Consider the following 16,493-nt stretch of genomic DNA (forward strand, 5'->3'; position numbering starts at 1 on the left):
GGGGGGGGGGGTTCAATGTGATACGCATCAGCCTTTGATTAACGAGGTGAGCTGGATGCTCTTTAAAATCACAGGGGTCACGGTTTAGGAGGCCTCCATCTAACACTTCGCCACACTTCACAGGACCAACTTCTTCTTATTATTGGACACGCCCCTCTCTCTCTCTTTTACCCCCCCCTCTCTCTCAGCCTCTCTTTTGAGGTCTATCAGAGAGATGAAAAATGGCATGCAGCTGGCCAAGCACTTCCTTCCCCTTGTCAGGGTCAACAGTTCACTATGCTGATAGAGACCCTCAGTCCTCCATTAAAAAGAGCTCCCCTGCACTCACACAGGTCGCTTTGCTGCATCACTGGACCCCCATCACTCCTACCTTTGTCTCGATGTTCCATTACATTCCTCCACTGCTGTATAAGTCATTGATTTTTTTTTGTTGTGATGACAGACGGCTGGTGTTAGATTTTCAGCTGGCCTGCACCAGGAAGTTGTAAGGAGAATCTATGACCTATTTAATCATTCTGAAATTATCAGTCCAAAGACAATTAAGTTTGAAATTTCCTGCTATTTTATTCAATTGTTTACTATGTTTAAGTCCAGGTCATCCCCTTTCTCTCCATTTAAACCTTGGTCAGTATGGTTAAAGCCTCAGAAATGCTAGGGTGGAACAGGCTCAGTGACATTTGACCCCTATCATCCAAGCGCCTGTCAGCACCATAGCCTTCCATGCTTTAGTGCATGACCGTGTGATCATATGTTTTCCTGTCTGACCTAAATGCAGCCCTGTCTAGACACTTCTGCTGCTACTGAATTTAGATATTAAAATTTTAGCCAGGGCAAAGTCCAAGAAACCCAACCTCATGACTTTTGAATAAAATAAACATTGCGCATTATTGCATGTGTCTTTGTACTGGGCTTTTGAGGGGTTTAAAAAGGGGACATATTGAGGATTTGGTCTGTCAACATAAGTTGCTCACTTCCTCTTGCTCACAGACTCCAGTGGCTGCTGATAGGAGTTTCAGACTTGTGTCTTAAAATAATAAACAGTCAATGCCAAAAGTTTTTTCAAAGAATATTTGAGGCTGCATTAAAATCAATGTGTAAATGGATGTGTAAACTTTCTGATGTCTGCTTCATTGCCAGTGTTATCAGACTGGATTGACAGCAGAGGCCAGCCTGGTCAGATTTAAGAGTGCGCTCCAAAAGAGGTGCTAATCATAATGCTGAGCTAGCCTTGTTGAGCTGCTAATTACCTCCATTATGAAGATGCCGAGTGCCTGATCAGAGGCCCACATATGTATACGTGTGTCATTTGTGTGTGTGTGTGTGTGTGTGTGTGTGTGTGTGTGTGTGTGTGTGGTTGTTCTGGTCTCTGCTGATTAAGAGGAGAATTAGCCCACCATCCTGAAGAGGGAGGCAACCAGGGGTACAAGGAGAGAGGAGAGTAGGGGGAGGAAAGTGGTGCTGGTGATGGTGGGAGGAGGAAGGGGGGGGAGTGAGGAGTGGTGGAGGTGGTTGGGGTGGGGGGGTCCCCCTCCTGGAGACGAGCCCTGACCTTCTCATTTCATCCTCATTAGTATCTCATGTCAACAGAGCAGCCACTCCTTAATCATCTGCTATCATCCCAGGCTGACACACACACACACACACACACACACACACACACACACACCAGCACAAACACACACACAAATAAAGATAGATAAACACAAACCTGCACACAGATCTGCTCTTACAGACAAAGACACATCCTGTATACTTACTTACTTAAGGATCATGTAAAATATATGTTTATCATCATGATTTTACACTAAGAGCACTGCACCACAAGTTTTCTTCCAACATCCTCTGAGAACTCTGATAACAATGATCCTGCAGTTACACTCTGTTTTTTAAAAATGTTAATAATCATATAAAATGCCCTCTCAGCACTGCTCAGTGAAGTGTTAGGAAAATAACTCAATTGATTTCCCTTTTTTTTTTCTTTTTTTTTTTTTATAATTTCCATACATCAACCAACAAATCCAATAACATTATTTGTTGGAGTTGGCTTATGGGACCCTGCGGTGGACAGCAGCACAGCGGCGTGGCAGAGGGTGGGCTCGTCTGTCTGTGTCGGCCTCCGTGCCACGAAGGCCCCAGCAGGGTCGGGGGGAGCGGGGGCTCAGGGTGCCAGCACAAATGAGCTCCATTCATTTCCCCCACTTCGGCATATGGTGGCCCATTGTCCTCGGCCACAGAGCCAGAAGTGATGCAATTTGTTGGCATGTCCTGTCATTTCACAAACTGCCCATCCCACTGAGGCCCTGGCCTGCAGAAGACAAGCAAGGGCAGCTTGTTGTTTCACCCGATCTACACATAACATGTCTATTGTGTGTGTGTGTGTGTGTGTGTGTGTGTGTGTGTGTGTGTGTGTGTGTGTGTGTGTGTGTACTGGAGTTAATCCAGATCTGGTAGTAACAGATCACAGACCCACAAACATGATGAAGACATATGTAGACAAATATTTTGATGAAGAAGAAAGTCAGAAACAACAGCATCAATCAGAGTAAATCCTCCTGAAGATTATAATGTACAGTATCTGTGTCAGTCCCTGTTGTTTTTCTTGTGAAAAGATTATCCTTATTTACAGAATAACATCTAATCTGATTTGCACTTTAAGACAAGATAGGCTCCTTATGTGTGTCATGGTATGCAAATACATCAGTCTTAGCAAAATAACAAATATAGGAAAACAACAAAACACTGCAGGTAAAAATCAAATCAAAACCAGTGCCGAAGGATAAACAGTGAAACCACAGATTTATGAGTGAGAGTGAACTGGGCAGCTCACCCCTGGCCTGTTCCTGGTTTCACTATGCCAAGCATGAAGCTACTGTCTGACATGAGGGGAAGGAGTCTTGTTTAACTTCCTGAAAAGCAAACTTTTGACATGAGGTGCACAATATAACCAATGCAGTGTCTAGACATGACTGCATTTAGTTCAGACGGAGGAAAACATATGATGACACAGTCATGCACAAAACCATGGTGGTATATGGTGCTGACAGGCGTTTGGACAGCCAGGGTCAAATGTCAATGAACCTATCCCACACACTAGCCTTTCAGAGTGTGACTGTGTGCGCAGCGCGTCCTCGCTTCACGGCGTGGCGTCGCTCGATACTGGCCGTGTCGGTTGGTGGTTTGCTTCTCATTGTCCGCACAGTGTGCAGCCACAACCCTGCTTGCTCTTGCGTGCACGCTCGCTCGCCGTTCGATGGGAACGCGGGCCCCCGCCACTGAGCTACCGAGAAGAAATCAACAGAGAGGAGCACCTTCAGACAGACAGTCAACTTCACTTGAGCCACTCTGAAGATTGATGACGTTGGTCCTCGTTTCAGTGGGTGTAAGGAACAAGTGGCCCTCAGAGGCTCATTACACCTCAGCAAGATTTGGAGAATGGAGTGACACTGCTCCTGATTACCAGATTCATCATTTGAATTGGACTTGGTTGCTCTTTCACAAATGTCACCTGGAGAACTGTACCAAAGCAAGTAATGTGATCATGTCTACTGTAAAAAAAAAAAAAAAAAAAAAAAAGAAAGATAGAATGACGTAATACACTTATTTGTTTATTTGTCACACATAAGACAAAACAGTCAGATAATCCATCTCTGTCCCGCGAACAAACATTTCACCACGGCAACTGTGGTCCATCTAATACCCCAATCGTACATCCCTGACCTCAATCCTGGCCACACTTCTCTGTACCCGCCCATCTCCCCCTCACCCCCACCCCCTTGTTCTTCCTGCCACCATGCTGTGGTAACAGAGATCCCCTCTCCAGCCCTATCCTTAACCCCATTTGTACCCTCCACCCCCCGTTCACCCCCCACCCCAGCCTGTCAGGGACCGGCTTCCCATGTCCATCAGCGGGTGATGGATGAGGTGGAAGGTCGTCACCCCACTCTCCAGAGTTCACTGATCCCATCAGCCATGCAGACACCTCCAAATCATAGTGGGGGGACGATACTGAAATCATATGTTTAGGAAAAGCAACCTGGAGCAGGGATGTGCTACTCTGCAAAATTTGCTTTTAGAGAGATGTGTCACTGGCAATAAGTCATACTTGGCTGTCATACATTTTTCATGCTATTTAACAAGGAAGTATTGATTAAGCTCTTCTAAGCTCTCTGACTGTTAATCTTATATTTAAAGTGTTTACTTAGGGGTTTCAAAGTACTTGGGAAATCTTATGTCTTGTATTTTTGCTATCATGGCTCCATGGTGGAAGTTTCGAACTCTTGGTGCGGATTAAGCTGCACAAAGTGGCAATGAAACAGGCTCCACTGTGTTATAAATTTTCAGGTAAAGTGTGAGGATTTAATGTATTTTCTTAATAACAAGACAACTAGATAGATATTTGGCACTCGGTAGAAAATAGAGATGATTTGCCGAAAGTGATTTTCCGCAAAACGCGACAAAATTTAATTGCACCCTGGTATAAAGTGTCTCACCCCTGACTGACCTTAAATTGCCTCTTGATGCCTATGGCATTGTAGGAAAAAACAGTAATGCTATTGGCTCATTTCACATATGTCCTGGTAAACAAAGCTACAGGATATGATTGGTGTTATCAACTGCTGAAGGAACCAGAGCAGGCAAACTCAGATCCTGGTCCTTCCACCGTTTTCCAGGAACATTTTTCCCCTCACTAATATCATTCATTCAGAGGGAGATTGATATTCTATAGATGGACAGGAAAAAATAAACAATACACAATAGTGTCGAGCTTCTCAACTGACAGGGGCATAGATCAATGTTATTTCCCGCTTTTGCAAAAATACCTAATTCCCCTTATTTAATCAAGCGTCTCCTTTCTCAGGCCCCTTTGGCTGATTTATGATGCCCGCAGCCTTTATGAGTACCTGTTTCATTTTCTTGTCTCTGCTCTGACACCTAAAGTGATAGGAATTTTATGCTTTTGATAACAATATGAGTTTCACTTTGGCCCGGAATTCATGGCCTTGTCAGTGGCCAATAAATAACAGCAGCACGGCAAAAACATTCACAAGCTTCCGCGACAAAACGTCCACCCAATGGGATTTTATCTTGGGATGGATGCAGAGAGGACGAAGCTATGAATAGAAAAAAAAAGAAAAAAAGAAAAAAAAAAAGGTGGGACTGCACAGGAGGGGACATCTATCGAAAGAACGCAGGATGATAGTAAAAGGTCATGTCAGTGAGAGTGGGAGTGCAAGATGTTTTTCCGGTGTCGTCCCGTCAGGATTCATAATTGGTGTGCTGTCATATGAGCATTTTGATAATGTCACATGCACATAAATGCCATGCTGTGACACACTGTTCTTTGGCTATCATAAGTATGTACAGCAGGGGAGCTCAAACATTTTCATGTCACGGACCCGAAAGTAAAAAATCATTACAGGTCATGGACCCCCATTTGACTTTATCCCCAGGACCCAGAGTGGGAAGATCTTTGCTGTTTGCTGTTTTTTACTGCACTTTATACTCAAGTTTAGTCACTTGTTTTTCATTCTTTAAAGTTATAATGTTGAAGCTTTCATGCAATCAAACCTTATTTTTGATATGAGTATGTACATTCTATGCATTTACATTCAGTAAGTACCAGTCTATATAGCAGTTTTCAGTCTTCCATTACTGCGCAGGATTCACAACATGTAATCCAAAGTTACAGTTTGTAATTCTATGTCACTGATATCACCTTATCGTTTACTGTTCGTCTCCTACAGTCGTATCAGGGCTGTGTTCAGTTACTGCCAGTGCAAATCAATCATTTACCGCCTCTGCTGCTTCACATTAAAAATGTTAATCCAGTGAAAAACAGGGGGGCGCGTACATCGCTGATCATGATCCTTCATCAAAAACGTCTTTTAGACGACGAAGATTTATGTTATTATATTATCTGACCATTTTGCAAGGGGGCAATTAAACAAGGAAGACCAGCCACACGTGCAACCCCTCAGCAACATAACCAACTTTACTGTTGTGTAGAAAAATACTCAGAAAGTACACAGAATTCAAATAAGATCACATTTGCTAATGGCATGATGGAAAACTCCAATTATTAACTGAATTATTTACTAAAACAAGTTGAGTTTGTTTGGCTGCACTGTAAATATAGTATCTCTTGCAGCTGCTCAAGGAACCGCACTGTTATGACCAGTAACCACGGCTTTCAAGAAATCAACCAGGACTGAAATCTTGTGGATTTAGGATTTAACAGTTATTCTTGGAGACCCATTCAGAAACCCATGGAGCAGCACCCCATGAGGCTTTAAATGCCTTCTGTATGAATGGAGCTCAAATTTCTTCATCTGACCTTTGGTAAGCAACTGCTTTCCCCCTCAAAACCAGCTCTCTGACCTCTCCTCTCATCCTTCTCCTCGTTCCTCCAGACCCTGATCTGCAGCCTGATTCCAATCTGTCAATGTTTGTAAAAAAAAAAAAAGTATGAGTAATGAGTAGTAAGTAAAACACCAATAATTATCAGATGCATTAGTGCTGACCCACAATGCTGGTATTTTTGCCTGTTTGATACAAATCGAGTTTGCACCGGTACGTACTGTCTCCAGGAAATAGCTGAATGCCCGCACTGTAAAGGCCAATCCACACAGAGAGCGTTTTTAGAAGCATTTTTGACATGTCATACTTTCATCTCAGGATCAGGTTTACTAATTTTTTTTGCACAAAGCCTATGTTTTTCCCCCTGGCACACTAAATGAAGTGTAATATCCACAGACAGCAGTTCACCCGTTATATATTGAGTTCTGAACTTTTGAATGGTCTCTGTAATGAAGGATCAACGCTCTCTGTGAACTTTTGGTTTCACAGTGGGCAGATTCCCCCAGCCTGCTATGGTGGGTGGAGAAATAAAATCAATTAACTAACACATAAATACAACGATACTTAAAAACTCTTTATATCCAGTAAATTTCCATTGTCAATCCGTCTGGTGAAGTCAGTTTTTCTGATCGCTGAGGACAGACACAGAACATCGTTTGGATTCATGGTGGATTGAATGGATCAAACTCTTCTTACGCCCTTTTCTGCAAATGTGGATTCCCACTAAGTCCGACACTGACAAAAGCTTTCACCTTCTCCCACCTACTCTGCTTTTACATGTTACCAAACTGACTGCCAGCCATATAAATGAAAGCACTACCCCTACATAGCATTAATAGCTTACTTGAGTACTGTGTGACAAAGTTTAGCTTGCTTTAGGCAGTGCAGGTAGTCACTCGCTGACAGGTTTTCCCCTCTGGCCTTACAAAGATGTCGCCACCTGCTGCTGAGACGGTTCAGTACTGTAAACCCATTAAAATTATGGTACAAACTTGTAGACATGAATTGTAGCCCATATGCAGAAGAATGCCAAAGAGTCCACTTGGGAGCTTCAGGGTATGCCACATCCATTGATGAGTCGGTGCCTGTTAGCCTATGGGTATTACCCCAGATTCCTGGTGCCTGTGGACTCACAGGTGAGGTTTGGTAAAGTTACACAACTTTTGGCCAGGAACACATTGCCTGCATTGTTTGTGCGTGGCGGCTGCGTCGCTGAACTGCTGCAGCTCGCACGTGTGTGTTTGTGCGCGTGTCTATTTGTTCACACCAGCTGTGTGTGCTGCCCTCGCTACTACTGCCAGCTCTATCTCTCTTGTTGAGTTTGCAGGTTACTGGAATGTTGGATTTCTTTTCATTATGAATTGAGTTCCTGATTTATTTTTGACAAAAAAAATTCACTAAAATGCCACTGTCTCCACAGGCAGATGCTAAAATAGTATATTGTGGTGTATGTACTGTATGTAATAGTAAATTCAGATTCAGCCTAGACATTGAAACAAGAGCAAAAGGTGTCAGTTTTATGTAATATTGCTGCTATGATGTCAATTTGACAATCAACAGATCTTTTCCCAGTCTATTTTTGCTGGGAGACGGATGCGTCACGCATGACAAATAGGCAAGACACCGGATCTCCCCAGAGCAGGTGACGCAGCTGCAAACATAAGATGCGCATGTCATGTAGGCAAGTGTTTGCTCTAACCTGTTAAAATGAAAACAAAGAAATTCCACATCTGCCACCATACGCCACACATCAAGTGTGTTCCTGGCCTTAGTGCCTATTAGAGTTTTGCAGTTTGATTAAAATACTTTTATCATCTCCAGGTTTTTTACTTCTGCTGATGTCATGATACAACATAAATACAAGTTGGTGGAGTTTATTTATTGTAAATAAACACACATTGTATTAACGCATTCATCATAATAGGTTAAATAAAAACACTTGACTTTCAGCTATCAGCTTTATGTTGCCTGTATCTTAATATTTTTGGAGAGTTATAAAACATATTGTTTAATTTCCACTTAATACAGGCAAATGACTTAACTTACTTAGTGTGGCCTGTGGCCCAATACTAGAAAACTGGAAATACACGATATATTCAGCACATTTAGAGGTCTCCACTTTGAATATACTGAGAGAGAAAAAACACTGGAACATCTGCACTAATATGCATATGAAAAATTACATCCTGAATAGGTCTGAGGGAGGTTAGATAGATTTATATTGACACTTCACACATTCCATTGACAAATTGGCTGTTTCTGCGTTGTTGCCAGAAACCTGCTGGTTACCTAGGCGATGACATTAAACCCAGCGAAAACGGCTCTTTACGTGTGATAAAGTCAAACAAAGATGACACACTGTACCCACCGACTATATCTAAAGACTAGGAGCTAAAATGTCAAGCATTTCAAAAGAAAGCTGCTGTAAACTGTGGTAACGGAGACTATAACGACTCACTGCCCACCACCAAAGGTCTCTTTGTTCCAGCCCTTCCTGGTCCTCACTAAGTGAATATTATGGGTCTGGGAGTGAAAGGAAGGAGAGTGAGATGTTTTTTGTGTATCCCTACTTGAGCCCTGTGTGTGTTTGGCACAGGGGCCTCAAAAGAGCGCAAAGAAAAGCAAAAGCAGGGTAACTACAAGTATTTGGTGCTATAGGGGTGTGAACTGGCACATGCTCTTGGCATGGGCACAATGCATGGTGGGATGGCAGCACCCAGGAGCCTCCTAAAAGAGACAGAAGCTGCTTGGGGCCGAACCAGCGTCTCGGCGGGGCCGCAGGGAAAGACGGGAGAGGGACCAGATCAGAAGCAGAGGGGAAAATTGAGACAGATTTTCTTGCAGGTGTTGAGATAATAGACACATAAATGGTGTAACTGTTGGAGCATTTTGAGGAGAGTCTCGTCAGGGAAGGGGTTGGAGATTCAGAGATCACAGAAAAGCAGGATTCGAAATTACAAAGGCAAACAAGCTGACATATACCAACCTGGAAACCATGACGGACACAGGAAGTCTCTCATATCTGCAACTCTTGCCGTGTCATCAACTGTGTGAACAGGGAAGTTGTGTGCTGGAGATTTACACTGAGACACAGGATGAAGCTTAATTCAGCTGTATTTTAGCCATGCTGGCAGCATAGCTCTAGGTATGACAGCTAGTCCACTACTTCGCTCCACACTGTAATATCTAAACAACTATTGAATTGATTGCCATGAAATTTTGTGCAGTCATATATGGTTCCCAGAATATAAATTCTACTCACTTCTTACTTTTCCTGTAGTGAGGTTAATTTTTTTTTTCTTTTAGTGACATATCTTGACAGCTATGGAAGAAATTCAATGAAATTTGGTACAGGAATGGTGCCCTGAGGCTGACTCTTAAAGATTTTGGTGAATCACTGACTGTTTCTCTAGTGCCACCAACAACTGTCACAAAATGTTTTACAGAGAAAATGACCTTGGTGATTCCTTCATCCTCCCTCCAGCACCACTGTAGTTCACATTTGTGGTTTTGAGTGATATATCTGTTTCATGGATCGCCATGAAATTTGGTACACACATTCACGTTCCCTTCTGGATTAATTCGAATAAGTTTGGTGTCCCCCTAACTTTTCATCTATTATCATCACCAGGTAAAAATTTGTCAATTTCTCCCTTAGTTTGGTTTTCGGCCAAACACCTGCAAAAGTAATGATAATCCCATCAGCCTCACCTGCAGGCTACTTTGTTTCTAATTAGCAAATGTTAGCATGCTAACACAATAAATCAATATGGCGAACATGGTGAACATTACTTGTGTAACATTAGCATGTTAGCATTGCCACTGTGAGCATGTTAGCTTGCTGACAGTTCCAAATTAGGATTCAGGATATCAGCCATCATCAAACCAATGTTATGTGGGTTTGGGTATATTGATGATTGTTTAACTTTTAAATGACGACTATTTTAATGGAATGGTCTTTATATCTTTAATATGGATTTTCTTTTGTTTTTCATCCTGGTAGATTTTTCCTTCGTGACGATCGCTCTACCGAAGGGTCAAACCTCACCGCTACATCACTTCCTGCTCAGGCAAAAGCTTGTGCAATACAGTGTATTAGTCCATCCATTTTCTACCGCTTATCCTCTAGTAGGGTCACGGGGAGCCTATCCCAGCATCTTTTCGGGCGGGAGGCGGGGTACACCCTGGACAGGTCACCAGTCCATCGCAGGGCAATCACATAGAGACAGACAACCATTCACACTCACAGCCACACCTATGGTCAATTTAGAGTATCCAATTAGCCTAGTCCCCATTTTGCATGTCTTTGGACTGTGGGAGGAAGCCGGAGTACCCGGAGAGAACCCACACTGGCACAGGGAGAACATGCAAACTCCACACAGAAAGAGTGGACTCGAACCCGGAACCTTCTTGCTGTGAGGCAACAGCGCTAACCACTGTACCACCGTGCAGCCCAGTGTATTAGTACATACTGTATTACATTAAGGCGGAGACCTTTAACACAGAAACACATTTACACACAACCTAATCAACAAGCTCCACTTTAAATTATTCAGAAACACGGCTTGGCCCTATCCATATTCTCTGGTGAGAGAGGCCAGGATATATTTGGAACATCACACTTTTAAGAGCGTGAGCTTCAACTCCCCTGGGTCATTTTCTGCTCTGGTCTTAATTGAGAGTGTTCTGGAAAAATCATTACTATATTAATGATTTAACACAAAGTAACTACCTGCTTTTTTCCAGGAGGAAAGGGAGATTTGCTTCAAATCAATACCCATGCACGCTCATTATAAGGGGGGTAAAGTTATAGTAATTAGGCAGACACCAATAACTTTTTAATGATCTTTGTTTTTAATTGCATATTATCGGGTTGCACAGTCTGTGTGTTTATACCCAAATATAAGATAATGGTGAGGGGAGAAGTAGATTAAAGAGAGGAGGCACCTGCAAGGTTTTTTACCTCAGCAGTGGCAACAACAACAGCACTGTTAGTCTTCAGCATGCATGGAGGAGGTCAAGATGAATGTGACCCCTCTTGTCCTTTTTTTGTGCATCAGTCTTCCAGTAATGGGGCACCATTGGCACTCTGTGGTTTTGACATATTTGTGAAATAACACTTCCCTCCCTGCTGTCTATTAGGGTGAGGAAGTGAAAGGACAGTGAAAAAAAAAATGGCTTGAGGAAGTTTCAGAGAAATCAAAACATTAATATGCGAGTTGACTCATGCGATTTTACAATCACGCACTAAGCTTTTCTTTGAAAAAAGATTTCACCTCTTTTTCAGCTGATTTCAGGCGCTCTAAAGTGTCATTGTCGACTAGAAAGGCACCATCTTGCCACTAGGAAAGAAAAAGCAATAAAAATATGAATGAAAATGAGGTTAAATCCGACAGCAATGGATAGCCATCTGTTAGCTCTTAAAGGGGAAGTGGTCTCCTCAAAGCAGTGGAGGGGTGAGCGTCTTAAAGAGAATAGGGAGGGTGGGAGGGAGCGGGGTAAATGTGGTGATAGAAAGCGCCCAGGAATGCCAGGCTGGCAGTCCAGGACTGCTCTGAATAAGTGAGCCAGCCAAGATCTTTTTTTTTTTTCTTCTACTTCTGCCTGATGCTGTCTTTTAACCCCACCGCATCCCCCCTTCCCTCCCTCCCTCCCTCCCTTCCTCACTCGGCCTGTTCGCTCTGGCCTGCTCCCCGAAAAACTGCGGCAGATTGTCAATTCAATGACTCCCCTGTCAGGTGATTATCTAGGAGCTTTAATGTAATCTTCCACTCACTCGTACCATATTTCAATTACGACTGCCATCGTGAAACAAGCTGCATATTCAATTCACCAATCGCCCCGCCGCCGCCTCAACAATGTCAACTGTAAAAGAACGCCAGCTGAAGGCAATTACGCATGTTTTCAGAGCCAATTATGATCGCTCTCACGGCGACGGTTATGCCACGAGCAAGGGAGTGTTCGGAAATTTTTAATTTAATGACAATATGCTCGTGGTAGGATTCAGTGTGCCTCCCCCCACTCCCAGGCCTGGCATCCCGGCATCCACAGAGGGAACCATTAAGGCAGATAGGAGAAGATTATGGCCTCTCTCAAGGGCCACACTGGGAACACAGGGAGGGTCTCAGCAGTGCAGGGTAGATAGCATCCACTCATCCTCTCTGCAGGATCACAGCTGGCAGGACCAAGCTAGAGAGGCAGGCTGGTTAGCTCGTCTTCCAGTTTGGACTGTGCCTGCAGAGGGAGCATAAACTCACACATCCCCACAGCAGGCCACAGACTGAGAGATGCTGTAGAGAGAGATCAAAGTCCGTTCTACAGGGCTTCTTCCTTGACATTTCTTAAATGCAGGCTGAAAGCTTTGATAAAATGGGTTTTGAGCTTGTTTCTGATGTTTTTGCTTCAAACTGTGAGAACCAGTTCAAATTAATGTACAAAACACAAAGTTAAGGGAACAAAAAGTGTCCGGTCATCCTCAAAATACACAAATGTTCAGTTTCTTTATTGATTCGTTCTGTCAATTGATTGATAAATGAGTTCAACATACTTCATATGCAATTTGATGAGTGTGAATAATTCTGTCCATCAAATTAATTATCAAGTACTAACTGTTTAGCACTAAAAATGAAGAGTTACTGCAATTTTGCATACATAATGATCTGATTATTAGAAACCACAGGTTCTAGACAAGATTAGATTTTTATTTATCATCTCAGCAGTAAGAGTGATAGAGAATATATGGGCCATAGTTTTGAGCAACAGATTTAAAAGCTCCATTGTTCAAACAGAATGCAGGTTAGATCCGAGCCTCCCTCCCTCCCCCCACTGGGATGTTTGTATAAAACCCAGTCAGTTCTCAGGGGTAGAGGTTGACAGGAGAAGACATCACCCCAGTCCCTGGGAGATTGGCGAACACAACACATATATTAATGCATTAAATGTGTTGACTGTGTTCAGCCCAGGGATGTAGGAAAGAGAGAGAGAGAGAGAGAGAGAAAGGTTAGGGGGAAGAAAAAAAAAAAGCTGTTGTAATGTATGGTGTTGTCTTGTATAGCGTGTCTGGCAGCGGAGGGTGGGGTTTGGAGGAGTGTCGGCCAGATTATAAGGCCTGTGGTGAGAGATGAGGGATGGCCGACTTGTAAACAAGTGACAAGCGTCCTGGATGACAATTCCTAATCCATCATAGTGCTGTCAGCGGTGACCGGTGAGGTGACGGACAGGACCCAGGAGAGGAGACAGCTGCTGCACGTCAATCCACATCATAATTTGAAAAGCTTTTCCACATGAGCTGAAACAGAGGGAAAGAGAAAGAGGAAAGGACTCATACATCCCACCATCTGCAACCTCCTCCTCAATCTGCCTTCCGTCTCCCTCCTATCCTCCACCTCCACCTCCTCCTCACTTTTCCTCTTCCTGGCTGTTGAGGACTGAGATGATGGGGTGTCCATCTTCAGATAGTGAACTATAGAAAACCATGGTATCCTTAAATTTGTTGATGGGTGATGGGATGGGACTTTAATCAGATAAAGATAGAGTGCATCAAATCTAGATGTAATTACCCAAACTGCTCATGGATGTATTCAGACATACTCTACATGTCCATAATAACTTATTATGGTTAGTTAATTGATAAACTTAAGTTTGCTTTATTTGCATAACTTGTTGTAGTAATTTTTTTTTTTCTATTTCAGAAACATACCAATATATTTCTTAATGCTGCTGCTGTAATAATTAATTATAATCCTTGTAGTTTCTGGCTTTTCCCTGCATTTTCACTTGTGCAAGTAAAATGAAACTAGACTGTATTTGTAAAAGTTTTAACCCTTATGTTGAAATAATTACAATAATTGCAAAATCTTTCAATTCTTCTTTCAATTTCAATTTCCTTTTTTTTTTTTTTAACCTTATTAAAACCCAATATGTAGACAAGTACTTCAGTGGTCCCCCTTCTCTTTGACACAAACTGGCCTTGAACATGATGAAGGTGCCAAAATACCGAAATGAAAGTAATGCATTGTTATTACAAGAAAGAAGTATATATATATATATATATATATATATATAGAAGAATATTTCATGTTTTATATTTTGTGTGGGCATTGGTGGAAGAAGTATTTAGATTGCTTAAGTAAAACACCACAATGTCAAATTGCTGTATTACAAGTATAGTATCAAAAGAAAAAAGTGCTCACTATGCAGACTGGTCATTGTCAGTATCACATTATAATATTGAACCATTGCTCACGCATTAACCTGCGAGCAGTTGTTTAGTGTTGTAGTTGGTGAAGGCAGAACTTATTTTACCTACTTCATCTTCTTTTGGGTTGTTTGGTCATGTTTTATAAATTTGTCACATGTTTTTTTCTTTAAATATTTTAACAGCAGAGTACACACAACATCAACTAATAAAAATGTGGAATGTTTTGGAGTATCTCAAAACTGTACTGAAGTATAGTACTATGTACCCACTGTACAGTATATGGGCTCTGCGTGAACAAATATTTATATTTAGTTTTCCAAAAAGTCATAAGCAAACAAATAAATGTACAGTGTTGATGTTCCTTATGTTTTGTCAGTTAGACCCTGCAGAAGTCGGACTCACTCTTAGACCTCTAATAAACAAGCTGTTATACTATGCCAATAAGATGTCTTCCTGCGTTAACACTCACGTACAGAGAATATGAAAATCCATTGTGTGGAGCCACGTGCTGGAGTCAAATATCTCATCGGTTCAAAATCATGTGATAAGCAGTTGTCATAAAATAATAAGTCTTCATGTTGAATAGATTTTTCTGGTCTGCTTACCAAACAGAAGATCAGGGTTAAAACTTATTCTGTATAAATACATTTTTGTTGCAAATCATCAGAAATGTTGATAGACAGATTCAATCAAACAGAAATCAAAAAGGATTCAAGAAAATCAATAAAGGAGTGGATGGAAAAAAAGACATGATGAGTCCTAGATCTTTGAAAAGAAAGTGATATTTGTATTTTGGTAAAGATACTAATTTAAGGTGTAAACACAATCTAGACTCAGTTCAGATATGAGTTGCTTGTTAGCGCCAGGTGTAAAGAGGCCCCTATGAGTATTAATCTTCCTCTTGGCTGTCGGCGGGCTGATTTAGTCACCCATGTTGGGTCAAGGCCCTCATTCTTTTCTTAAAGACCTCGCTTCCCTGCCAAACCGGGATTTCCGATTGAGGGGGCTCAATAACAACTTTGATGTGGACAGCGTCCTAGAGAGTGAAGTGAAAGGCAAGAGGGAGGAGAGCCGCACAATGGCGTGACCTTCCTCCTCCTGCATCTGCACAAATCGGCACTCTAAATGGTCACATTGATGCTGCTGCTTAGCTCTTTGCTAGGAGCCCTGATGGAGCCAACACTGGGGACTGGGACACAGCAAAGCCTGGGCACCTGCCAACAGACAGGGACAAATTGATTGAGATCAAGCCAGCTCTTATTGCATTTAACCCCCCTGCACTTACCAGTTAGTTCTGCTTAAAGTAAACTGGAGAGGAAGCCTGAATAGAGCTGCTGTTAAAACAAGTTCTTCATTAAAAAAAAAAAAAAAGACTATTTCAATTCAAATTACTATTGTTCACTGATTATATTCGCTTATATTCTTCTTTTTTTTTACTCTACTTTGTTCATTTCTGTGCAGTTACATCCTGTAATGCTCCACACAATCATTGAAAATTTTGGCCTTCGGTCTTGTTGGCTTAGTTTGCCGAGACACTTCTGAATAAATACACAGTCAGAAGAGACTGCTCGCATTGTGCCACAGGCATTGTCACTCTTAATGATGAAGGTGAAATTAAAAATCCCTCCAAACCATGTTTTCTTTTACTTTAACAACTTAATGAAAACAACTCATTAAGACAATTATTTTCTATGAAAGTATTTGGAGCCAGCACTGTGTCTTATGATTGAAGGGGAAAATAAACAAATAAATAAATAAATAAAAGATGTGTGTTCGAATCCTTAATTGCAAGGAAAGTTTTTATTTGTGGCACTGCCAAGTTTAACCTGCCACCTTCTGGTCATACCTTTTCATTTTACATCACTCTCTGATTTTTCTCCGAGGGACAACGACACTTTTAAGCCCTCAACGCAAACACCCCTCACCCCCCCACCCC

The sequence above is a fragment of the Seriola lalandi genome, unplaced genomic scaffold (assembly GCF_002814215.2).
Source record: "Seriola lalandi dorsalis isolate HSWRI2012SDOR001 ecotype SW California unplaced genomic scaffold, Sedor1 jcf7180002054425, whole genome shotgun sequence".
NCBI lineage: Eukaryota > Metazoa > Chordata > Actinopteri > Carangiformes > Carangidae > Seriola > Seriola lalandi.